This window comes from Gobius niger (genome assembly GCF_951799975.1).
Source record: "Gobius niger genome assembly, chromosome: 8".
Taxonomy (NCBI): Eukaryota; Metazoa; Chordata; class Actinopteri; order Gobiiformes; family Gobiidae; genus Gobius; species Gobius niger.
The window spans coordinates 34,160,779-34,186,081 of NC_136859.1; the positions used below are offsets into that span (position 1 = coordinate 34,160,779).

The window sequence follows — 25,303 nt, forward strand, 5'->3', positions numbered from 1 at the left end:
ACAGATGGGACTTTCCTGTCAAACGAATATAAACACTTTCAAATTCAATTATAATGGCTCATGTCTCTCCCTAACCTTCACCGCCAGAACATTACAGTCAATAATCAAATATGTGACACCCAGGGGCCTGTTGTCATGGCAATCTACGCTTAAAGACCCGTGGGAATTCTCCTAACAGCCTGTTCACACCTACTGTACATCCTGCGACTATATTTAGCCTCGTGCCCAAGCATATGGCCACACCTTGACCCCCCTCCGCGCGTTCTGTAGCCTCTACCTGGGCGGATTGCTATGGCAACAGGTTGCCACGAGCGACGGGGCGCCACATCTCGTCTGTGCGCGCGCGCGCGTGCGTGAGTGTGTCTGCGGGGACGAACGAGAGGAGCAGCAGCATCACCGCCACCACCACATCCACCAGCGCAGCACCAGCCCAGAGAGGACCGAGCGCGACAGCTCTACAGCCGACCGAACTGCGCCACTCCCGGGCTCAATTCCACCCTTTCTACCACCAAGACACTGAGTGCGCATTCCCCAGGACAGCGCGATGGAGACCAGGCGCTGACGGGAGATCGCCCCAGGAGCCTCGCTCGCCGACAACAGGTTAGTGTTTATGGATATGGGACGAGTGCGCACCGGGATCTCACCGTGAACCGGGGCTAAACTACAGGAGGAGCGTTCCTGCCGCTTCAGTGACGGGTACATACAGTTTGCTCATGAACACCACCTCATCGTAAACGGTTTGGACGCCTTTGCGCGCACTGTTGTGAAGCCTGAATGAATAGCGTGCGTAATTTTACTGTCACCGTAGGCTTCTTTTAATTCCACTTAGCGTTACGTAAAAATAAAAGAACTTGTTATGCTGTACAGGGTAAAGATGATGAGCAGCTGGTCAGCGGGTTGTGTTGACGACTTTCTCACGTGAAAGGACTTGTTTAGATGCCGATGTGTCACTCCGCTACGACCACGAAAGCCCCGGTGATGTCCCAGTCACATCTTTACCACGGCGCACGAAAGCAGGTCTCCAAAACCCTGGCTGATGTAGGGCCAGTGGTGGCATGGGTGATTCCGAAAATGTTGTTTTCAAGATATTCAAATGCACTGTCTTCAAGGCTATGGCAGGACACCAAGAGAAATCTGCAAAAGCTGCTGCTGAAATGAAACATAAAATATATTTGATGCGTAATCTGTCAAAAAAAAAGGGGGTAGTGAGTTTCCCCACGCACTTTTTGAACGATTCGGCGATCTAAATGTATGATGTTTGCCAGCACGGTTTGGCTCATATTTTTTCAAGGTTTGCACACACAAAAAAAAAAAAAAAAAAAAAAAACATGGCTTAATCCTTGTTGTCGTGAAAGTCTCATTGATTACCAGACAGCGGGAGGTCGTAACACCGGACACAAACGCGCAGTAAAACCCGCTAAACGGTGCCATAGACCTGTCTGCTGCTGCGCGTAAAAAACGAGCGGCGGAACGTGATTTATGGAGAGCGGCGCGGACTGAGAGAGCCAGCCGGAGGTGGGGGACCTGCCGGTGTCGTGTCCCCGCTCCCGAGGTCCCGGGCTACGGGCGTGTCTCCATTTATCACGCGGCACACGCGGCAGACGGGGAGGCCAGAGCGCGCGAGTGGCTTTATTTAAGGGACAGGTTTAAAATGATGCAACACAAGGATCTTTTTTAGGCTGTTTTTGACTCTGCCTCGGTGTAGCGATTTTTCTTACGATTTTTCTTTTCATTCATCGTTGATTTGACTAAGCTTGAATTATTTAATCAATGTTATTTTCTTACTGCGTTGGAAAACATCAACTTCTTGACCTGGCAGGGCTTTAATGAAGGGAGTGTATGCTGAGTTTGGGTAGATTTGGACAAGCTTATAAACAATTTTGTGGTGGGACTTGATTAAAATTTTCATGCGAGTTAATTATGGCCTTTGTAATGAATTAATCACAATTAATCGCATTTAAGCATCATTTATTTCTGGGTTGTATTTATAATTAGAGGAATATATTAGATGTTTCTTTGTGTTTTCCTACATTTTAACTTGAAGTGGAGATATGCAATCATTGTGTGGCACGGTGTTACAGCGGTTAGTCTTGTGTTTCAGTCCCAGGTTCGATTCCCACCTGGACGGGGTCTTTCTGTGTGGAGTTTGCATGTTCTCCTCGTGTCTGTGTAGGTTTCCTCCGGGTACTCCGGTTTCCCCGACCACACCCACCACATTCAATGGAATGAATGTTGGTGATGGTCGGAGCCAGGACCGGCTCCAAACTGACTGAGGGTGCATTCGAGTTTCAAAAGGGTGCAAATAGAGTTTCTCACCCTTAAATACATTGGGAAGCCATTGAAACTGAGGGTGCAAACATTTCAAAATGAGGTTGCAATGCACCCTTTTGCACTCCCGTAAATCTGGGCCTGGTCGGAGCAGCCGATGGCGCAGACTGGTTGCCTCGCTCCCATCAGTCAGGCAGCTGTGGCTCTAATATAAGCTTCCCTTCACCGAGTGTGGCATGAATGAATAATGTAGCGCTTTGAGAAACTTGGTAACACAGGCTTGTATTTCGAACACTTCAAAGACGGACGCAGTTTGAGTTATTTTGGAGAATGATCTTTTTAAAGAAGTATATGTCTGTTTTGCTAATAAACAGGTTTTTACGCCACTATTCTACAGGAAAAAAGGAAACTGAAAAAGTATCTGTGTCGCTAATGTAGAGTGTGATTAATTTCAATTCATACATTTTAATCGCACTAAACCTTATGTAATTCATTAATCTGAATTAATAATAATAAAAAAAAGTCCCAGCCCTAATAAATTGCAAATGGAACAAGCCTGTTTTCTCTTACCTTTGACCTTTTATTTGGGTGTCACTCTCAGATCAAGTGTTTTCTTCTGTTACGTGCAGAAGTTAATTTATTGTATTTTTGTGGTAATCTTGTTTCAAGACAGTCTAAACCTACTCGAGATCGGCGTGATTTCTCTCAATTCAAGCATTTTTCGGCGACTTCTTCTATCCGCACTTATGCTTATAAAAACGTGAGTACGAGGCATTTTTATGATGAAAGTTTTGTGCAAGAATCACCTCGTCCTCACTGCTGCACGTCGAATACCAATACACATTACATAACATCAGCTTCTTGATTTATTATTTACATTTTATCAAACCACATACTGGTGCTGCGTGCAGGAGAAACTCCTCGACCTGTTACAGTGCTGGATACTCCGAATGAATTCAAATCTAAAATTGGCCAGAAGTCCATCTGAATCTCTCGCTCGGGTCTAGGTAATCTGCACGCTCATTTGCGGAGCATGATGGACCTATAGCCCGAACTCTATGAATCCATATTTCATGAGCGTAATTTCAATCAATAGTTGATGATATGTTCCTTATGCAGGGAGTGCTCTCTGGCAGCCCGTCCGCTCACATGTCGTCAGCTCGTGCAGCGACCGGAGCCGTGGAGTGTGCAGTCATTTAGGCAGACGTTAATAGCGGCTGTAATGACTTTGCAAATGTACTTGTAGTGTAACGCTTTTTCATATTAGCAGTGTGTGGCTCCATAAAAAAATCATTTACCCGCTCTTCGCTCTTCAAATCAATTCTGCTGCCTGTCTGATTGTGTGTAGCAGTGGTTCTCAAACTGCGGGTCCACATCCCACTAGTGTTAAAGCATTCCGGCCTCTTCAGGGGGAATGTGGACTTTAAATCCATTTCAGTGAGGGATATTCTCGGTGATGCTTTAAGTGATGCATTTAGATGGTACCAGCGCATCAAACATCTGACCTTGGCCCAGCTCTTGCTTTAAATAAATTCTCCATCAGGTTTCAAAGAAGGAACAAAGTGAGTGAATCACAGTCAGGTGGAAGACCTCTGTGATCGCGCGGTGTACTGGGGCTTCTGGGGATGTGGGATTTGTGTTGCGTAACGTTGCAATCATGATCATTATTGGTGATGTATGCAAGAGATCAAATCAAGTTGTTTTGCATAGCCCGATATCACAACAGGAGCGGCCTCAGAGGGCGGCATCAAACATTCAAACACTGAAATGAATAACCGATTTGGTGTACAGGGAAATGTAGCGTCTAAATGAACAGTCGGCAGCAGATTGTAGGCACCGAAAACGTAATAACACTGTTAAGTCAATAATGTAAAAACACTGTAATAACGTAATAACACTGTTGAGTCAATAATGTAAAAACACTGTAATAACATAATAACACTGTTGAGTCAATAATGTAAAAACACTGTAATAACATAATAACACTGTTGAGTCAATAATGTAAAAACACTGTAATAACATAATAACACTGTTGAGTCAATAATGTAAAAACACTGTAATAACGTAGTAACACTGTTGAGTCAATAATGTAAAAACACTGTAATAACATAATAACACTGTTGAGTCAATAATGAAATAACACTGTAATAACATAATAACACTGTTGAGTCAATAATGAAATAACACTGTAATAACATAATAACACTGTGGAGTCAATAATGTAAAAACACTGTAATAACATAATAACACTGTTGATTCAATAACGTAATAACACTGTTGATTCAATAACATAATAACACTATTGAGTCAATAACGTAATAACACTGTAGTAACGTAATAACACTGTTGATTCAATAACGTAATAACACTGTTGAGTCAATAACGTAATAACACTGTAATAACATAATAACACTGTTGAGTCAATAACATAATAACACTTTAAAAATATAATAAAACAGTTGATTCCATAACATAATAACACTGTAAAAACATAATAACACTGTTGAGTCAATAACGTAATAACACTGTTGATTCAATAGCATAATAACACTGTAATATCAATGTTGAGTCAATAACGTAATAACACTGTAGTAACGTAATAACACTGTTGATTCAATAACGTAATAACACTGTTGATTCAATAACGTAATAACACTGTTGAGTCAATAACGTAATAACACTGTAATAACATAATAACATTATTGAGTCAATAACGTAATAACACTGTAATAACATAATAACACTGTTGAGTCAATAACATAATAACACTTTAAAAATATAATAAAACAGTTGATTCCATAACATAATAACACTGTAATAACATAATAACACTGTTGAGTCAATAACGTAATAACACTGTTGATTCAATAGCATAATAACACTGTAATAACAATGTTGAGTCAATAACGTAATAACACTGTAATGATGTAATACTGTAATAACAGGCAAATGCTAAAACGTTCATGGCTGACAATGAAATAAGCACAAATTATATTTTTTTAATTTCCAACCCTAATGGCACATCCTGATTCATAAGTCATGATCTGAAGTCCATCTGCAGGAGACGTTTAAGTAGAATCCATTTGATTTATCTCTTGAATTAAAATTTCATACAAGCTCTCACTGTATCGCACTTGCAGTCCACGCACCGCTGCACGTCTCATGTTGAATCACACAGAGAATCTGGGACGTCTCTAACGAGGATTCGCCATTTCAGTCCAGAGCGATGCTGTCAATGCAGTTTGTTGAACTGATAAAGGGCACGGGGCTGCGTGACTTTGGGGAAAATGTCAAACCGCTTTTAGATTTTCTAATTATGCAAATCCAGAGTCTATCAAATGAGCATTACTCATTTCAGAGGAGAACCAAATAAGTCCAAACTACATATTATTTTTAAACAATTTTATTTTGGTGCAAAAACAATCAAACTCGCTCACAATTAGTGTGTGATTAAGTAAGGGAAATCTAGATATGTCAGAGAAACTGCCTCCTCTTGGGAATAAACACTGGTGGCTGTAGTGTCTAAGAAGAGGAGATAGAGGGGCTGAGGAGGCGATTAGTTCTGCTGCTGCAGTGGTTATAGGTGGAAGCAGCTTTAAGAAGGATAGAGTTCATTTATACACACTCTATATTTTCAATTTTTTCTTTACAATGTTGCTTACGTATTAAAAACAGACCTGGAGTTGTTTTGGTTTTACTTACTGGCCAATCGCAAACACTGCCACTATTTCTAAGTAAGTATGTGTTTTGCAAGCATCATGACCAAAAGATGACGGAAATGAAAAGAATATTTCACCTCAATTTGAGTAAATCTGACTTGCCAAGCAAACTATCTGCATGAGGATTATGTTTTGATCTCATTTTTACTGCAATGAGCTGTTTTTTTTCTTAATTCAAGTGCAGAAACCCTGTGTGTTAGTGGCTTGGCTCGTCTCCGTGTGGAAGCGGTGCGCAGACACAAACACACTCTCCACACTCGCACACAGCGCCCATGTCCTTGTCCCTTGACTTCCCTCTGGATCGCTGCGAGTTTTCATCTGTGCTCGGAGCCAGCAGCGCAGACAATCACCAAAATACTTTCCGCCCGAGCTCAGAGAGGCCGGATTTAGCCGAGCAGCGGAGGGAAAACAACACATTTATGGATCGGTGTGTGTTTCTCGATTGGAATCAGTCCTTTCTTCACTGATTTATACTTGTATACAAAGGCTGTGCACGATGAACAGGACATGCTGTTTCAAAGTGAAAGTGTAATCAGAGCGAATGGGTGACGAATTAAAGGGAACTCCTCATGTCGATCGTATCTCATCTCATCTCGTCACACCTGGAGTAGTATTTCACTCCACTCACACAGGTTTTAGTAATCCTCGGGTTAATCCTGTTGACTTTAGCTGTTTCGTCTTCTACAGTATCAGCGCTTCATTCTGTTCTGTCCGCAGAGCCGTTTTTTCCTATAGGCAAACTATGCGAGGTGCCTAGGGCCCCCGCAGACGCAAGGGCCCCGCATCTCAGTCAAACTGCGTGTTGTTTCACTGAAGATGAGTTGAATTACGGACAGTAACTCTGGTTCTCTGAATGTACACAGTCTTAAACGAATTGGGCTATTCACAGGCTAATTCTCAGTGGTCAGACAGAAATAACCATCAGGCGCAGGTTTCAGTTAGTTTTACATCAGCGTTTCCCAAACTGTGGGTCAGGGACCAGAGGTGAGAGAATGTGACCATTTGACATTTACCATTTTAAAAAGAGGGGATAATAGACTAATTATCCCCTCTGGGCCTGGGATTTAGTAGTCCTGAATCCCAGTCTGACAGTGGTTTAGTGGTTAGTGGTTCTCACACAGCATAGCTTATACTGTGTGAGGTCTGTGTGAGAGCAACATAATTGAGGTCATTATGTTCCACTTCTGCCCTGCACTACTGCACAGTGGAATCGTTTTTGACCGTAAATAGGTTCGCTCTTTGTCGAATAACCATGGGATGCGAACTGTAGGCCCCCCCTGTGGATTTTTGCTCAGGGCCCCAGAAGGGCCAGCACCGGCTCTGTCTGTCCGGATGCATTCACCGGTACGTCCTTGTTAAAACTCAAAACTGTCCTTCCACATTTTTAAAGCCCATAATCCAACATTATATCAGTTCTGGGCCATTCTCCTGAAAAGGTGTTTATGGGGCCAAGCTGAAGCCTCGACGTATTTAGGAAGTGAGGAAGAGTTTTAGAGATGGCTGTAAATGATTCTAGTCATTAGAAACGCCAAATCCACATACAGATTATCGATGGGTTTCAGTCGGATTGAAATATCGTCGACTTGAGTGGGTTGAATGGGTTGAGGACGTTTCGCCTCCGTCTTCAGAAGCTTCTTCTCGCTCTGGCCGTCAAATGAAACACACGAGCTGGAGGTCTGTGGTGAAAGTGGTCACTCCTGAGAGAGAGCTTTTCTCCAAATGTTCTCCATCAACAGACGAATATAATGACCTTTTAACTCCCATCTTTACAGAGCGCATTATCAACAGTTCAGCTTTACCCGATTCTAAAAGGTTACAGCCTATAGCCAAGTGTAATGCCTCATTTGAAAGCTAAGACCTACAAAACTCATCTAAACTGATCTTCTTCCTAGTGTTGTTGCAGTAGTAGTAGTCACTTTTCTGACATTTTTGTTTTTTATTACCTTTTTGTCGCTTCTTTGTCGCTCTTTTGTGGCTTTTTGTTGCGTTTTCATCTCCGTTTTAGTCATTGCTTCATTGTTTTGTTTTTTTCAAGAAGCTTTTATTTGTGTAAAGCCAAACTGGAGAAAATGTGCTCAGTTCAGGTGGGGCTTAAAGTGATTTTTGACACAGGGCCTCATTTCCTAGTTACCCAGAGTGTTGTTGATTTATGGAGATATACAGTATATATATATCTTTTAATTCATACAGTCCTTATATTTGAAGAGTTTAGTGGTGCTAGGCTAGTGCTAGGCTAGTGCATGTCTATGGTAACTAGTAGCCTGCATTAAAAACAGTCTGACCCAAGCACAGTGCACCTGAGACAAATCACTTATAACACCAGACTACCCACATAAATGTCTGTGTTGACTGAATCATTTTAGAAATATAGGCATTTTGCATTTAAAATAACTTATATTTGAGCAGCATCAGCTTCCTGGTTGTAGCTACGCAGCGGCGGAGTGATCTGCTAGCTTACCGGATCTACAGTAGTTTGTTTACCTGCGGCCGGCGTTACAACACGTGGAATTCACAAAGGAGCTTTCTACAAATCAGATATGGCAACGTTTGGAGGACGACCCCATGATTTTGAAGAGGTTTTCAATGCAGGCTACTAGTTACCATAGACATGCACTAGCCTAGCACTAGCCCAGCACCACTAAACTCTTCAAATATAAGGACAGCATGAATAAAAAATATATATATATCCAGAAATCTAACACTCTGGATAACAAAGGCCCTATGTCAAAAATCATGAAATATCCCTTTAAGAGGTTAATGTACTCCTTTATTGGATATCTGTCTCATTGTTTACATCGGGGCCCCGGCTGATAAAGGGGGAGTCTCGATCATCCATGCGGCTCATTTAATCTTGCTGTAGACTAAAATAGACTAGTATTGGAGGATAGCCATTTTAAGCACTGAAGACAAGACGTGTTGGACACAAACAATACCATGGTGTCACGACGGCGCTCCGAGTGACACGAGTTTAGGCTGAAGGAGTTGATGTCTGAGAGCGTCCTGCGGCTCCAGCGCTCCGGTGTGAGCTGAGAGCAGATGAGATGTCAGATAACAGTCAGGCGGCACCGCGGGGTCATCTCTGAAGGCCAGGTGCGGAATATTTTGCCTGTGACTGGCTCCTGGCGACTGGGACAAACTCAGCATCACGATTCAGAGAGGATTTTGTGCCAGGTGGATCTCGGAACATAGAAACTTTCACCCGGAAACAAACAATCGCCATTTTTTTTTAGCTTAGATTCTTTGAGCTTTGAACCGCAAAAGACAAAGAAACTGACTTACTATCTCACACATTGTTGATTAGAAAATATAATATTGCTCTAAAACAGCTGAAACAAAAAATATTTAGAAAACGAACTGATTTTCACATCTCCCTGTAAGCCCCTCCCACCCACCTACTCTAACACATCGATTTCCATCCCATTGGCCTCCAGGATGCTCCCTGGTCTCCCTGGTGTTTAATAGGGTTTCTGGTAGGCTTTTTTGGATGGCATGTTGTCTTAAAGGAACAGGCCACCGTTTTTCCATTCTGACATATGTTCTTACCTGAGCTTAGAGTTGATCCGTACCTGTCTGGTCTTTGTACCACCCTGTTTGGAGCTATAGGAATATGCTGGGAGAGTCTAAATACAACATCTTTGGTCTTTGTGTGTGACTGAGTGTACGCACAAAGACCAGACAGGTACGCATCAACTCGTCTAAACTCAGGTGGGAACATATCTCAGTATGGAAAAACGGTGGCCTGTTCGATTTATCCTGGAGTGTTGGATGAGATGGGTTGGGAAGGAAAGCAAACCACACATACTCAGTGGGACATTTCTGGTTAATTAAAGGACAAATAAAAAATAAAAAGCCGCTGGGTCACTGAAAGGTCAAATACCCACTAACATCAGCATTGCATAATTTACCTTAAGCAAGAGATCCTCTTGGAACCACCACCTTAACGTGGTGAAGGGGTTTTAGCACCCAAATGATCCTGGGAGCTATGTTATCGGGTGCTTCATGCCCCTGTTAGGGTCTCCCATGGCAAACAGGTTTGTTTGTTTTGTTTGCATACTTTATTGTCCCGTAGGGGTCCTCTGCATTTAACCCATCCCTCGATGCCGCTGCAACGTGGGAGAACATGCAAATTCCACAAAGAAAGGCTCCGTCCTGGTGGGGGCTACTGCGCTAGTGTGCCGCCCTAGGTCCTAGTTGACGGGTCAGACAAAGAGCGGTTCTCAAGCTCCTCATGATCAGACTAAGAGGCCCGGTTTGAATTGTAAGGCCTTCCTTCCGTGGACCCACCACCTGCAGGAGGAGCCATAAGGGGCTGGTGCAATGTGATGGATGGATGGATGGATGGATGGATGGATGGATGGATGGATGGATGGATGGATGGATGGATGGATGGATGGATGGATGGATGGATGGATGGATGGATGGATGGATGGACGGACGGACGGATGGATGGATGAAAAGGGGAGGACATAATTTACTGGATATGTAGGACCTCAGGAGGAGCTGGTTGTGAACTGAAGCTGTGAAGAACAGCCTCTGGGGAAGAGTAAAAAATTACTCAAAGGTGAGTGGAAAAAAACACAGCTCCAGGTCTTTATCTGATGAGAGAACTTTATAACATGGTAACAACTTGTACATTTTGCATAATGCATGTCAACAAAATTTAAATTATTACAATCCATTATTCATATTTTTTCCTATTTTTACGCATGAAATGTCTAATATGTAAACATTGGATGAAAAAAACGTGCAATACATTCTCCATGCATTAATGTGTGTAATCTGTAGCAAAACCTTCAAACTGATGTCCTTAAATCTCAACTTCACCCGCGGCGCCTCGTTTGTCTACGGTGATGAAAATGGGCCAAGGCTCTGTCCACACTGACATGGGACCTTCACCTATATAGGGGTCGATCGTCTTCAGTGTGTCAGCCCTAACAAGCCACTTTTGTACTCGTAGATCCTGATAGTCCAGTAACACAGACTTTCCTTTCATCAAACCCTCTCTTTAAGCTCTGTGTCCGTCAAGGTCACCCCGAGGGAAGCGTGTGACCTTCCCCCCCCGCCCACTCCGCTGAGTTCCTCTCATTATTTGGGAGCAGAGATAGCATCGTCATTCTTCTGTGTGTGTGTTTCCAAGCGGGTCCAGAGCTAACGAAGAAGGACTTTGTGCCGAGTAATTACGCAGATCGCCGGCCGTGATTAAGTGCATTGTGTTTTTGTCTTTAGTTTCGAATCGTCCGACGGAGCCACCGCTGTCGCGCTCTGGACAAATTGTTATGTGCCGGATTGTCCCAAACAGCTTTGCAGGGAATGGAAAAGTTGTATGCTTTTTTGGCAATGTCCTATTTCCAAGGTGGACACAAACGACTCTCCGGTTCCTATATGACACTATTCACAAGTGAAAATCCACAATGGTCACAATGGTCCACTCCTCTGCCAACAATCCAACTTTGTTCACAGATTGACAAAGCTAATGCGACAGGTCAGGTTTTCAGCCTGAGGTTCACGGCACAGACGTAAACAACAGGAGGGGGAGAGAGATGTGCATTTTCTCTATGTTAAGGCGAGACACTGCAGGTGAATAGGGAAAAAATGTATATTTACAGATATCAATTTGAAACTTTTGCTGTCGATCACTGGCATAAATGTGAGAAAAAAATACATTGCAAGTTTTCTGTCATTTTATCTTTTCATATAAGAACAAGGTGTTTTATGTTTTCTGTGTTTTATGCCTAAAAATGCCCCAAATTTCCCATCTTTTCGGCGACAAAATCTGAACAATGGATAGAGCTACATTCAAATGTATGGTTTTATTTTATTGATGAATGAGTTACCAAGACTTTCTCAGAGGGGATTTAGGATTTCTTGTTTAGTTTTAAAATAAGCTGTTTTTTAGTGGAAAATTTGTAAAAATGTAATTTTTTGCCTTATTTTTTGACATTCATAAATAATAATAATAAATAATAAAAAATCCCTCTGAAAAAATCTTCCGAATATTGTTCAGTCCAAGGCTGGAAAATGTGAAGTCTTTAGGTCCGACTGACGTGGACATAGTGTCGCCCCAATGACAGAAAAATGTGTTTTGAGAAAAAGGCCCTTGAAATTGCATTGTCTCATATAAGTCTATGGGGGAACATTGAATCAGTGCAATATTTAAACATGTTATTGTTAAGATTAGGCATATTTTCTGTTTCCGGGTGAAAGCTTATATGTTCAGAGACCTTGTGCCGGCTAAAGATGACAATATTAAGGTTCGCTGTACACTTTGGACACTTGGATTTGCAGAACAGCAGCTATACTCACAGTGAAAGTCCCACCAGGTGATGAGAAGCAGGAGCTAAGGCAGGAGCAGGGCTGGGTGTGGATTCAGACTTCCAAAATCAATCCAATATGATTGATTTGCTGCGAGCGGCTCAGCTCTGCTAAGACATGACTGTAACTTTACCAGGAGTGGGTACGTCTCCAGCTCGTCTCCATGGAGATGTCTGTAGAATTTCCGATTTATACATCCAAATCCATTCTTTGATTACCCACTGCAGTGATGGCGTTTTCAGTGTCGAGCTGGTCATTGGGAGCATGTTTTGTGCTGATGGCAAAAGTATAGTCCAAAATGTTACGCAGTGTGCCTTTAACATGACCTGACCAAAACAAAAATGCAAGAAGTCACATGGCATTATTATTATTATTATGACGGGAAAATGACGTATTAAAAGGATCATTTTAAGGATCCTTTGAATCAATATCAGGGTATTCAAAGGAAAATCAATTCAAATCAATGAGTTGAGCCCAGCCCTAATCTGATCTGAAGTGAGACACGGCCGTGATCTTCATGGAAATGCATTGATTTATCCGCAGCATGAGAAGTGAATCAGACTCAATCCATAGCCGTAATATAGTGCCCTCTAGTGGTCAGATACTCAAACTACAGCAGGCTAATCTCACTATAATTGGCAGCTGCTAAACGTAACGAATAAAGACGCATTATCCAACTTAGTTACTTTCAAAATCAAGCAATCATCATCAAATCTTTTTAAAGGGTGGGGTATTATGCAAAATCGAGTTTCTCAAGCTTTCCATCATGTTATTCTGTCATTCCCTCATTAAAAACATGCCTGAAGTGTTGCCTTGGCACATTCACGTATTTCTGAGTAATCTGTAAAAACTCTGATGGCGGCCATTTTAGGGATAGGTTTGCCTGAGTCCTCCTAGGAACGCCCCCACCTCCTGGAGACGCCTCCGAGCTTTCGTCACCAGCCGAGTAACCAACCACTGCTCCTCAGCAGAACCCCCTCCCCACTGATGCCACAGACAGTGTGTGGAGGGGGCGTGTCGGAAAGGGTCAGAGGTTCTTAAAGAGACAGAGGCCTATTTCAAGACATTCACTACAGCCATTTTGAGAGAGACATTTTATACAAGGCAGTTATTTTACAGACCAACAGAAGGTTTCGGCATCATTGTAGTGTGCTATAGACTGGTGCTATGTGATTGAAAAAAGCATAATACCCCCTCTTTAATGAATCGTGAACTAGTTACTGCAAAGACATTGTAGCCTGATAGCTGTGAAACATGCTTAAAAAAAACATCCCTGGGAAGAGTTGGGATGTTAGGAAGAGCGTGAGGAAGAGAGGAATGTGTTTGGACAACAACTATTTAATATTTAAGCTAGGTTCATTCTGAAGTCCTGAATACAAAACAGAACATAATTTGTTGCAAAGATCCAGCGATGCCTAAGAGATCAGAATAAAAACACATTGTTAAAGATGCAATCAGTAATAATAAGGAGGATAAGGGAAGAATACTGAGAACAACAGGCGCTTGAGTCTGAGAGGCGTTTGAGGCTCATTATTCTTACCGCCTCGGGGAAGAAGCTCGATCTAAAACGAGAGGTTCTGGCTTCAATGCTCCTCAGTCTTCTTCCCCTGAGGAAGGAGGAACAAACAGGTCAGGTTATGTATCCTTGAGGCTTGTCTTCTGCATCCAAGTGTCCGGGTCAGCACGCTCTCCACCCCACGCCTGGAGAAGGAGGTGAGGGATCAAATAAGTCACTTTTTTTTGGTTTCTGTCCTTCCAGTAGTTTGTTGTTGTCAGATCGATGTGAGCCAAAACAACAGACTTAGTTCAGGTCTGAAGCCCCGCCCCCTGAGTGTTTCCACGGAGAACCCGCTCACCCAAACTACAGATGAAGAGATGAAAAGCCTCAATTTACATGTAGTCCAGGTCCTACAGCTGCATTACTAATTCATCAAGTTAAATAATGTCTCTTCATTTATTCTGCAGGACTATACGTTAAAAAGGCTTTGAAATCTATAGGCAGATCTCCGGGCCATCATGTTCAAAACATCGCATCAGGAGCAAAGACTTCACCGGAGGAAAATTCCTGCTCATTGATTAATTGATTGATTGATTGATTGATTTGAGTTATTATTTTTGCATTATCTACATTATTTACATTGCATTGTCACAGAAGGAAAAAGTCAAAGGGAGTAGGCCGAAGCACAGGTTTAGCTTACAGGTGCCTACCCCATATTCAAGATTAGTTTACTTTCCAGCTGCAGGCAGTTCCCAACAGGGCTGATAATAATAGTGTTACAAGCAGTTCATGAAATAGTTTGAGTACAAGTCTCAGTATTAGTGAATAACAAACAAACTTTTTTTTTTTCATATATGGGCCCATCCTTGAATTACAGTAATGTTGATGGCAGATTTCACAGTACAGTTTTCAGCATTATCAATAAGATTAGAAGCATTGATAATCAGAAGCTTTTACATTTTGTAAGATAGAAATCTGATGAGACTTACAAGACAACCTACAAGTATGAAAGACGAAGAGCTGGTAGCATTGAAAATGAAAAGCATTTACAAGATGAGACTTGTAAGTTGTCTTGTAAGATGAGACTTACAAGACAACTTACTTACGGTAAGAGTTTTTGTCTTGAAGCTAACGGCCACTTGTCCGTTTCTGGGTCGAAATCACATTGCACCAGCCCCTTCTGACTCCTCCTGCAGGTGGTGGGTCCACAGGACGGCCTCACGATTCTAACCGGGCCTGTTGGTCTCTCATAAGGGGCTTCTGAACCGCTCTTTGTCTGACCTGTCACCTAGGACCTGTTTGCCCTGGGAGACCCTACCAGGGGCACAAAGCCCCGACAACAAAGCTCCAGGATCATTAGAGGGCTCAAACCCCTCCACCACGTTAAGGTGGCGGCTCCAGGGGCGGCTAACCCCTTATTAAGAATTAAAATAGCAACAGGATTTTGAATGAGCCGCTCAAAAATGGATGGGCCTGTTATTAGAATAAATATTTAGCTCTGAGATAAAAAGTCCTCGATGAACAGACATTTCCTGCGTCAAGAATTTACATCCAACATAATGTTTTGAACACGTAGCCACTAACTTCCACCAGCACCTCTCTGTCAGTCATGTTTTCTTGAACTATTTGTTGATCCTTAATGGGGAAATAGTGAAGGACCGCGGCGTCCAGAGATCGCTCTGAGTCACGTGTCACTCGCGTAGAGCATGTTATCGTCTTTATCCAGGTCTCAGAGAAAGTCACGGGTTCGAATCCCTGCTCCTGAAGTTGCACACTGTTGTTGTGTCCTTGGGCAAGACACTTCACCCTCCTTGCCTCCAGTGTCACATTGCTGTATGAATGAGAGAGTGAATGGGTGAAGGGTTTCCTAGCCAAGGATCAAGCACCAAATCATTTACGATTTCAATTTCCATCGCTTTCCTACTTTCCAGATTCTTCGTCTTTGCCCCAAACTCTTTCCCCCTTTGAAAAATAACTATTCCTCTCCGGTCTCTCCTCGCTTCGTCTGACGGAGCCTCCTCTGGTCTGCGCTCTGTCTGTCCGATGTGCTCGTGCGAGCGTGAAGAGCGATCGCAGCCTCCTCTCCACTGCGCGCCCGGGCGAGGGAATGCTAAACAGGGGCCTGATCCGGCGCCGCTGTCCCCGCGGAGGAAACTCTGTACAACATATAGGCCGCTCGCTCTCATCATGCGCCCGTCCATCCATCACGCTTACAACATATGGATGCACTGCTGCATGATGGGAAGGGAAGGACACCATGGCAGACTAAATGCACCCACGTGAACAGTGTTACCTTCAGGACAGGGCTGTCAAAGGAACGCTTTTACTCGCTCTTGTGTTTGCTGAAAAGGAACAATTTCACTTCCTTCTGTGTGGGTAAACCCGGAATCTTCTTCTTGCATACGGTGTTTTACAAAGGCCTGGCCGATTCGTTGATGATCAATGTTCAACCCAACGATGGAAAGTGTTACACCTGAGGAGCCCAAAGTGCGTGGCCCTCAGACTGATTTTGGTTGGCCCTCAGATTTCCTGCTGAATTGTCACACACACCCATAAAGATGGTGCTTGTTTAGTTTAACACTTCAAGTTTAACACTTCAATACAATTAGAACCTCAGAATTAGGGTTGCAAAGACATTTTCCGGAAACTTTGAATGGGAACTTTTGCTTTGAAATTGTGGGGGGGAGGGCCATATTTCTGCATACCTCCGTATCACCGCTACTCTCTCATTGGAATGCATTGCGCTTTAGACATGTTAAAAACAACTTTAAAGCCTGGTTTCTAATGTTCTTAAACTTTCTACAGCTAGATATTCCTCCTGTGAAAACGCTGGGTTAGTCACAATTAAAGAAACCAGGCTGGTTTTCATGTATATACAAAAAAAAGTAGAAATCTCGTACTAATGAGGGTCGGACTGTTAGCATTGGAGCTGCGCGAGCTACACGTCACACAAGGGTCGAGTCTTCAGTGAAGATCCCGCCCCTTATGCCCTTTTTAAGAACATGCTCCGTCAGAGCTGGGGAGGGGGAGTCTGTAAACCTCGAGCGTGGTCATTATGGTAAACGTGGAGGAGTGAGGAGGAGACGTCTATTCTTTTTAACGGTCTATGAGCAGGCCCTGAGGAGGAGCAGCTCGCCAGAGGTGTTTAAGGCACTTTTGAGAGGGAAATTACAGTAACTGCACTGAGACCTGAGTCCCAAGTTTGAACCACAATGCTTATCAGAAACGTTTTGATCAAACTGATCTGGAAATGTTTGGAGCTGCCGTAGAATAACTCACTTCATTACGTTCCGCTTAAAGCCAGATGATAGAAATGGTCTCTGTTCTCATTGCACCTGTCAGACGGTAGTTCCGCTGTCCTCCTCCGCCTCCTCCTAACGGCTGGGAACGGCTCATAAATCAGTCTGCCCTTTCGGTGGATTATGTAACGTACTTTTGGAAGACGGGCAACATTCACCGGCGCGTCTGTGAGTAATGCCTCAAGGTCCGAGGCTCTGGGGCTCCACGTACCTCTGTTAAAGGAGAAATGTTTACAACTGTGCTGCACTAAAACCCATACAGGAGACTCCTCAATCAAATGTGTTCAGACGGGGCTTGTTTGTACATAGGCCTACGAGGGGGGAGAGACTGTGAAACACTATCGACTGGACTGGGATGGTTGAGTTGAGGATGATGTACTTCTATTTTCAGAAGCCGTAGTTGTCAAAATGTCTGTGCCTGTACTGGCCCAGGGGTCATATCCACTTTAAGCAGTCATTGCTGGTTTTAAAAGGCAGCACTACTGTATATGAACGCGAAAGGACCAAGTAGAAAATAGCATCGACCTTGCTGTCTGGTAAAGATGATAAACTTTGAGAAAGCTTCTGACTGAAGCTCATTTAATCCGGCATGTGATGTTAGGCTAAGTGTGTCTGTCTGTAGCTTTGCCTCTCAGGTGGACCCGTGTCAGCTCTCGGCACAGACTCTTTCGTTTCATCTTAGTTTTCTTTTGCTGTCAATCCAACATCCTCATCTCTCTCCCGGGGAGAAAAGTGAGGGATTGTGTTAAGTCTGAGTTTGGAGCTATTCATCGTCCACTCTCCATGACAGTGGCAGAGAGCTCGCTGAGAGCTTGCACGATGATCACGATTATTAAAAAATGTAGCGATCGATTCATTTTATTGCGATTAACGATATTATTGTTTATCGTCCCATCCCTACAAGGTGCTATGTATCCCGAGACCTAACAGCCTTAGATAGATGTTGAAACACCAGGGTATGCTTCTGTATATGCCCTCATTTCATTCAGTCCTGATTAATTAGAAAAGTAAATGAGTCCTAGACAGCAATTCCAATTTGATTGAGATGATAATTTCTGCCTAATAATGAACATTTTGGCTCTTTGATTTCAAAAACAACTTATTGTTTATATCACACGTGCAGACGCCTGAACCGTTACAATAACCGTAGCGTATGTATTAAAAAGAAATAAATAATATAACTATTAAAAAGAGAGCAAGCTGTGTTCTTCTGCACAGATATGAGAAGCCAGAATAAAATCAGGGCACATGCAAAGTAGTTCTAATTAGTCCTTCTTAGAAATCAGGTAAAGATAAGACTTTTCCTGTAAACCACTTCACACTGCATCCTCACAGGAGCCAAGTGCAACATGAAAAGATGGACTCGTGTCCTCGCTCCTCACGGAGAAGAAACAGTGCACAAAGCGTATTGTGTGGGAGAACGTTTTCGTCTGGATTTGCACAAAAGCAGCATCAAAAGGAGACCGGTGTTTTGTCGCGTTTGACAAACAAGAAACACTTTGAACATTTTTTCTGAGAACAAAAGCCCCCAAACTAAAATACACATCAGACACAACAGGAAGAGCGTGACTAATAAAGAGACGGCCGAGTTGTCGAGTGTTATGAAAACAGTTTGCAGTAACTCTGGGCTCTCTGTTGGCGACTGATAGAAAAGATGGAAAAACGGGAAAAGGTTGTGTCCTCGTGACATCACAACATCCAAAAGCGAGAGAACGGAGATTTCCTTTAAAAACGTCTCGCCTCCCAGGGTTATGTTGGCTCCTGTGTCTCCGTCATCAAGCTGAGGCGACAATGACACGGTGATCCCCTCCACTCTCCACTGGTATTCATCCTCCTGCTGAAAGATCATGCGTTTCTTGAGGCGCGAGGCAGAGCCATACCACACTTCTTAAAGGGGGGGTATTATGCAAAATCGACTTTTTCAAGCTTTACATCATGTTATTCTGTCACTCGCTCATTAAAAACATGCCTGAAGTGTTGCCTTGGCACATTCACATATTGGGCGGCCATTTTAGGGATAGGTTTGCCTGAGTCCTCCTAGGAACGCCCCCACCTCCTGGAGACGCCTCCGAGCTTTCGTCACCAGCCGAGTAACCAACCACTGCTCCTCAGCAGAACCCCCTCCCCACTGATGCCACAGACAGCGTGTGGAGGGGGCGTGTCGGAAAGGGTCAGAGGTTCTTAAAGAGACAGAGGCCTATTTCAAGACATTCACTACAGCCATTTTGAGAGAGACATTTTAAACAAGGCAGTTATTCTAATTTAAAGCATTTACAGACCAACAGAAGGTTTGGTCATCATTGTAGTGTGATATAGACTGGTGCTATGTGATTGAAAAAAGCATAATACCCCCTCTTTAAACAATGATACATACATCATACAACATGGCTCACACAGTCACTCATGTAAAAGTACAACAAAGGACTTCATTATTAGAGCTGGGCCATATCACATCATGCACCGTTATACTGGAATCCTCCACGCCGGTGTAAGTGTTCATACTGCTGTAAAGGATATCATTTGCATGTGCAGGACCAGGGCAGACAGAGACCACAGTGTTTCCTGACAATAAAAACACATGTGAACTGCACTGTGAGGCACATGGAGGTAATAATATTATATCTTATCTCTCATTATCTTCCAGATGGAGAAGCACAGATTCAGGTGAATTTAGATCAGGGGTGTCCAAACTCTTATCATCGAGGGCCACATATCCAAGTGCAGCGTCTGCAGTGGAGGGCCACAGTGCAGGGAAACATTCAAGACTTTTTTGTTTTGGTTTATTTCAACAGAGACAACGTGATGAAGATATTAAGTAAAGATGCAAACATTCATTGCATCAACCATCAGTCCACACAGAATCATGTTAAAATGACCACAATAAAACATCACTAAAGGTTTTTATTTACACTCACACTTATCAGCGCTGACAATAGCACTTTCCTTGTATTGCGAGAGAAATCCTTCAGGTCTAAGGAAAGTTTCAGACTCTGTGGGAGTTTGTTTCATTCTTTGATGCCTTTGAATGAGAAGGCTGTCGGTGCAAAGGCTGAGCTACGTTTAGGCCTTACTCTGCAGTCATTGCGACTCGTGGCCCTGGAGCTTCTCGTCGTCTGTTCTGAACAAAGTTGGACAAAATCTTTCAGAGGTGGAGGTGCAGCACTGTTTGAGATTTTAAAATTTACATTGGAATACCCACAATTAAACAGTCCAGTTTGACATGCTGTATCTCCAAGGATCAGACAGTGATGGGAACACTTTAACAGGGCTTTACTGTTGTCTCCCCTGCCTGGGACCAACATGAAATAACTAATATGAGAAATTATCATTGCGTCCAAATACACTTTTGCAGCGTCATGAGTCTGAGAACCATAGTCTTACAATAAAATGTGACTTTTTAAGATTTTATTTGTGTGGAATAATGCATTAAAAAAACCTCAGGACTTTCCTAGTTAAATAAAGGTAAAATTTAAGTACTATCTCTGAAGATGTGTGACATTTAAACAAGAGGTCTGAGGGCCACATTTGGTCTCCACTTTGGGCGTCCCTGATTTAGAATAAAATAGCTTGAACTAATTTGACCCATTGGCTAAAGGCTGTGTTTTTTGCCATTTTTTTTGCGTGAGTTTGCTTCATTCATTCTGATCGCTGTTTACATCCCGTCGAACACGGACTCACAGTGCACGTGGAGCAGACTTTCCCGGGCTCTCTTGTTATTGCACTGCGTAACTTTAACAAGGGAAACCGGATCCAGGAATTACCCAAGTACAGACCTACCAGAGAGGAGAACACTGGATCACTGTTCCACTACACTAAGCAGGGGACTTTCAGATCACGTGATGGTTCACCTAATCTCCTCACACAGACAGAGACTGAAACTCGCTAAACCTGTAGTGAGCAGAAAGAAGAAGAAAAGAAAGAAGTCCACCACTGAGGCTGTGGACCTCCCTGGAGTCATGCCGACCTGCTTCAAAACATCCACCATCGTCCCTGTTCCCAAAAAACCACAGATCGCAGGACTTCATGACCACAGACGTCAGCGCCACCGGCCTGTAGTCATTAAGTCTTTTGAGTGCTTGGTCCCGCCACACCTCAAGGACATCACCGCCCCCCTCCTGGACCCGTTGCAGTTCGCCGACAGAGCCTACAGGTCTGTGGACGACGCAGTGAACCTGGCCCTCCACTTCATCCTGGAGCATCTGGACTGTACGCCATCAGACTCATGACGGATAACAAGACCCAATAGATCTATATCAGACTCATGAACGTAATAACCTGTTCCAGCCATTTGCACCGCTCGATTGCACTATGTGGTCTGTCCACACTCGTATCTGCTGCTAAAACTTTATGCACCTGCACCTGTAAAAAAAGCTGAGACTCCTGTAAAGTTTCTTCCCCGTCTGACCCCCACTCTCCCCTCCGTCCCCGTCAGGCCGGAGTGGGAAGCCGCTCACACTAAAATGGACGCCCATTGCTGTCGTCTCTGGCAAATAAAGCGTCCGCCACCAGCCCCCTGTCAGAAAAAGTAGCACACTTCCTGAGTAACGACCAGGTTTGTCCAAATAATGAGAATCTTCCACACGGCAATGTGAAAAACGGAATATTTTGACTCATTCTTGTGAAGCATGAATGAGCCTTTAGGGGGAAACTGTATGTGTAAAGAGAGAGAGGGAAAGAGAGAGAGGGAAAGAGAGAGAGAGAAGGAGAGAGAGAAAGACAGAGAGAGAGAAAGAGAGAGAGAGAAAGAGAGAGAGAGAAAGACAGAGAGAGAGAGAAAGAGAGAGAGAGCGAGAAAGAGAGAGAGAGAAAGAGAGAGAGAGTGAGAGAGAGAGTGAGAAGGAGAGAGAGAGACAGATAGAGTGAGAGACAGAGATAGAGAGAGAGTGAGAGAGACAGAGATAGAAAGAGAGTGAGAGGAGAGAGAGAAACAAGAGTGAGAGGAGAGAGACAGAGATAGAGAGTGAGAGAGAGTGAGAGGAGAGAGAGAAACAAGAGTGAGAGGAGAGAGACAGAGATAGAGAGTGAGAGAGAGAGAGTGAGAGAGTGAGAGACAGAGATAGAGAGAGACAGAGATAGAGAGAGAGTGAGAGGAGAGAGAGAAACAAGAGTGAGAGGAGAGAGACAGAGATAGAGAGTGAGAAGGAGAGAGAGAGAGACAGAGAGAGTGAGAGACAGAGATAGAGAGAGACAGAGATTGAGAGAGAGTGAGAGGAGAGAGAGAAACAAGAGTGAGAGGAGAGAGACAGAGATAGAGAGTGAGAGACAGAGATAGAGAGAGACAGAGAGAGCAAGAGAGAGAGAGACAGAGAGAGGAGGAATGATAGAATGATAATGACAATTTGAAAGTGTTTCTCTGGTAAATACGGCATTTAATGAGTATAAATGAGTGAAATTGGAGTTGGATAATGTGACGTCTGTAGGGGCTGCTTTACGGTCAGAAGTAAACGCACGTCCATTTCATCTGTGCCAAATACTACAGCCACAACGTCACAATTACTCTTCATTTTCACCTTATCTAGTCTAACAATTACACTTAGGCAAGTTATTTACTTATAGTGAAATATGACTAAAATCACCGAGGTCCACCACAGAAGATAAAGGCGGTAAACCATCCCCACAGTTTGGACAAAATGACTTATTTATTTATTGTAGAGAGTATGTGGCTGGACTGCTCTGGGAGCATCGATCTACAACGCGAGGCTTAGCAGACACGATGTAGACACTCTTTGAGCCTGTGCATGCGGTGCAGATATATTTATTTTTCTACCTGGAATAGCGTGAAGTGGCAAATTCAATCATGGACGGTGATTCAGTCTCATCCAAATCACTGTTCGCTGTTGTTTTCTCTGTGTTTAATCAGACTGAAACTTCACGCTCCCCTCCTCCCTTCGTGTGCGTTAATCACAATGATTTTATTATATGTAGCACGATCTTTTGTCTGACGTTTTCAGCTAATTCACAATACATCAGCCTAAGCTTTATGTTGCTGATTGAATGGTTGATAATGTAATTGCAGTAGGAGAGGACCAGGCTGTACCTGGGTGTGAAAGAGGGTCAACTTGAACTTCTCCTTCTCTCGTAATATACCTCGTAAACAGTTTATGGAAATAATCCTGTTGCCTGAATAAGACGGGCATGTGCACATCACTGTGTGCTTTTGCCTGTGGGTCTGAGTAGGGCTGAGTACTGTTACATTTTGTTTTAGTACTTTAACAATACATTTTTCAATACCAACCAATTCAATTTAATACCATATTTGTCATTTAGAGCCAAAAAACAGAACAATAATATGTGCAAGATTTGCACATTTGTAATAATCTTCATCTCCAATGCTAAGAAATATGTGAAAAATGTGTTAAAATTGAAGTTCAGGAATACTCTGTGTTAAAGTAATGTCACTTGTGAGATGCTGTTTTCATTAGTCGTTCTCCCTATGGGAGACATGTCACTGTAAAATAAACGACTATGCAAAGTACTGAACATAAGCTTCCTTTGCTTCCGCCGACTCCTTTTGAGCCTCCATTACTGTGTAATGAGGAAAATTAAGTAAGAAAATATAAATGTAAACAGCTCAAATATCAAATAATAATAAGTATCCATCCATCCATCCATCCATTTTCTTCCGCTTTATCCGGGGCCGGGTCGCGGGGGCAGCAGCCTCAGCAGAGATGCCCAAACTTCCCGATCCACACACACCTCCTCCAGCTGTTCTGACCCCGAGGCCACACCAGGCCAGCTCGGAGACATAGTCCCACCAGCGTGTCCTAGGTCTTCCACGAGGCCTTGTCCCACTAGGACATGCCTGGAACACCTCCCGCGGGAGGCGACCAGGAGGCATCCGGAACAGATGCCCTAGTCACCTCAGCTGGCTCCTTTCGACGTGAAGGAGCAGCGACTCTACTCCGAGCTCCTCCCGGGTAACTGAGGTCCTCCCCCGATCTCGAAGGGTGCGCCCAGCCACCCTGCGGAGGAAACTCATTTCGGCCGCTTGTATTCACGATCTTGTCCTTTCGGTCATGACCCAAATCTCATGGCCATAGGTGAGGGTGGGAACGTAGATCGATCGGTAAATCGAGAGCTTTGACCCGACTCAGCTCCCTCTTCACCACGACAGTCGGAAACAGCGACCGCATTGATCCGTCTGTCGATCTCACGCTCCATCCGTCCCTCACTCGTGAACAAGACCCCGAGATACTTGAACTCCTCCACTTGAGGTAAGGACTCCCCACCGACCTGTAGAGGGGAAACCACCTTTTTCCGGTGGAGAACCATGGCCTCGGATTTGGAGGTGCTGATCCTCATCCCGGCCGCTACACACTCGGCTGCAAACCACCCCTGAGGCTCCCAAACCGGACACCCTCCGGCCCCTGGCTGCACCTAGAAATTCTGTCCATAAAAGTAATGAACAGAACCGGTGACAAAGGGCAGCCCTGGCGGAGACCAACACGCACCGGGAACAGGTCTGACTTACTGCCGGCAATGCGAACCAAGCTCCTGCTGTGGTCATACAGGGAACGGACAGCCCTTAGCAGAGGGCCCCGGACCCCATACTCCCGGAGCACCACACTATCATAACTCCATCATAACTCCATCGAAACTCTATTATAACTCTATCAAAACTCTATTATAACTCTATCAAAACTCTATTATAACTCTATCAAAACTCTATCAAAACTCTATCAAAACTCTATCATAACTCTATCAAAACTCTATTATAACTCTATCAAAACTCTATTATAACTCTATCAAAACTCTATTATAACTCTATCAAAACTCTATTATAACTCTATCAAAACTCTATCAAAACTCTATCAAAACTCTATCATAACTCTATCAAAACTCTATTATAACTCTATCAAAACTCTATTATAACTCTATCAAAACTCTATTATAACTCTATCAAAACTCTATCAAAACTCTATCAAAACTCTATCATAACTCTATCAAAACTCTATTATAACTCTATCAAAACTCTATTATAACTCCATCGAAACTCTATTATAACTCTATCAAAACTCTATTATAACTCTATCAAAACTCTTTTATAACTCCATCATAACTCCATCGAAACTCTATTATAACTCTATCAAAACTCTATTATAACTCTATCAAAACTCTATTATAACTCTATCGAAACTCTATTATAACTCTATCATAACTCTATTATAGCTCTATCAAAACTCTATCATAACTCTATCATAACTCCA

At 43.3% G+C, this 25,303-nt stretch overlaps 1 protein-coding gene across 1 annotated transcript in view; it reads left to right on the forward strand.

The window, feature by feature from the left end:
* The first annotated feature begins 514 nt into the window (after positions 1 to 514).
* Positions 515 to 25,303, forward strand: part of LOC306966096 (cortexin-3) — a 30,554-nt gene continuing 5,765 nt past the window's right edge. Inside the window, exon 1 of the mRNA XM_079560727.1 lies at positions 515 to 600. The gene's annotated coding sequence lies outside the window, so the exon portion shown is untranslated. The remainder of the gene's footprint in view (positions 601 to 25,303) is intronic.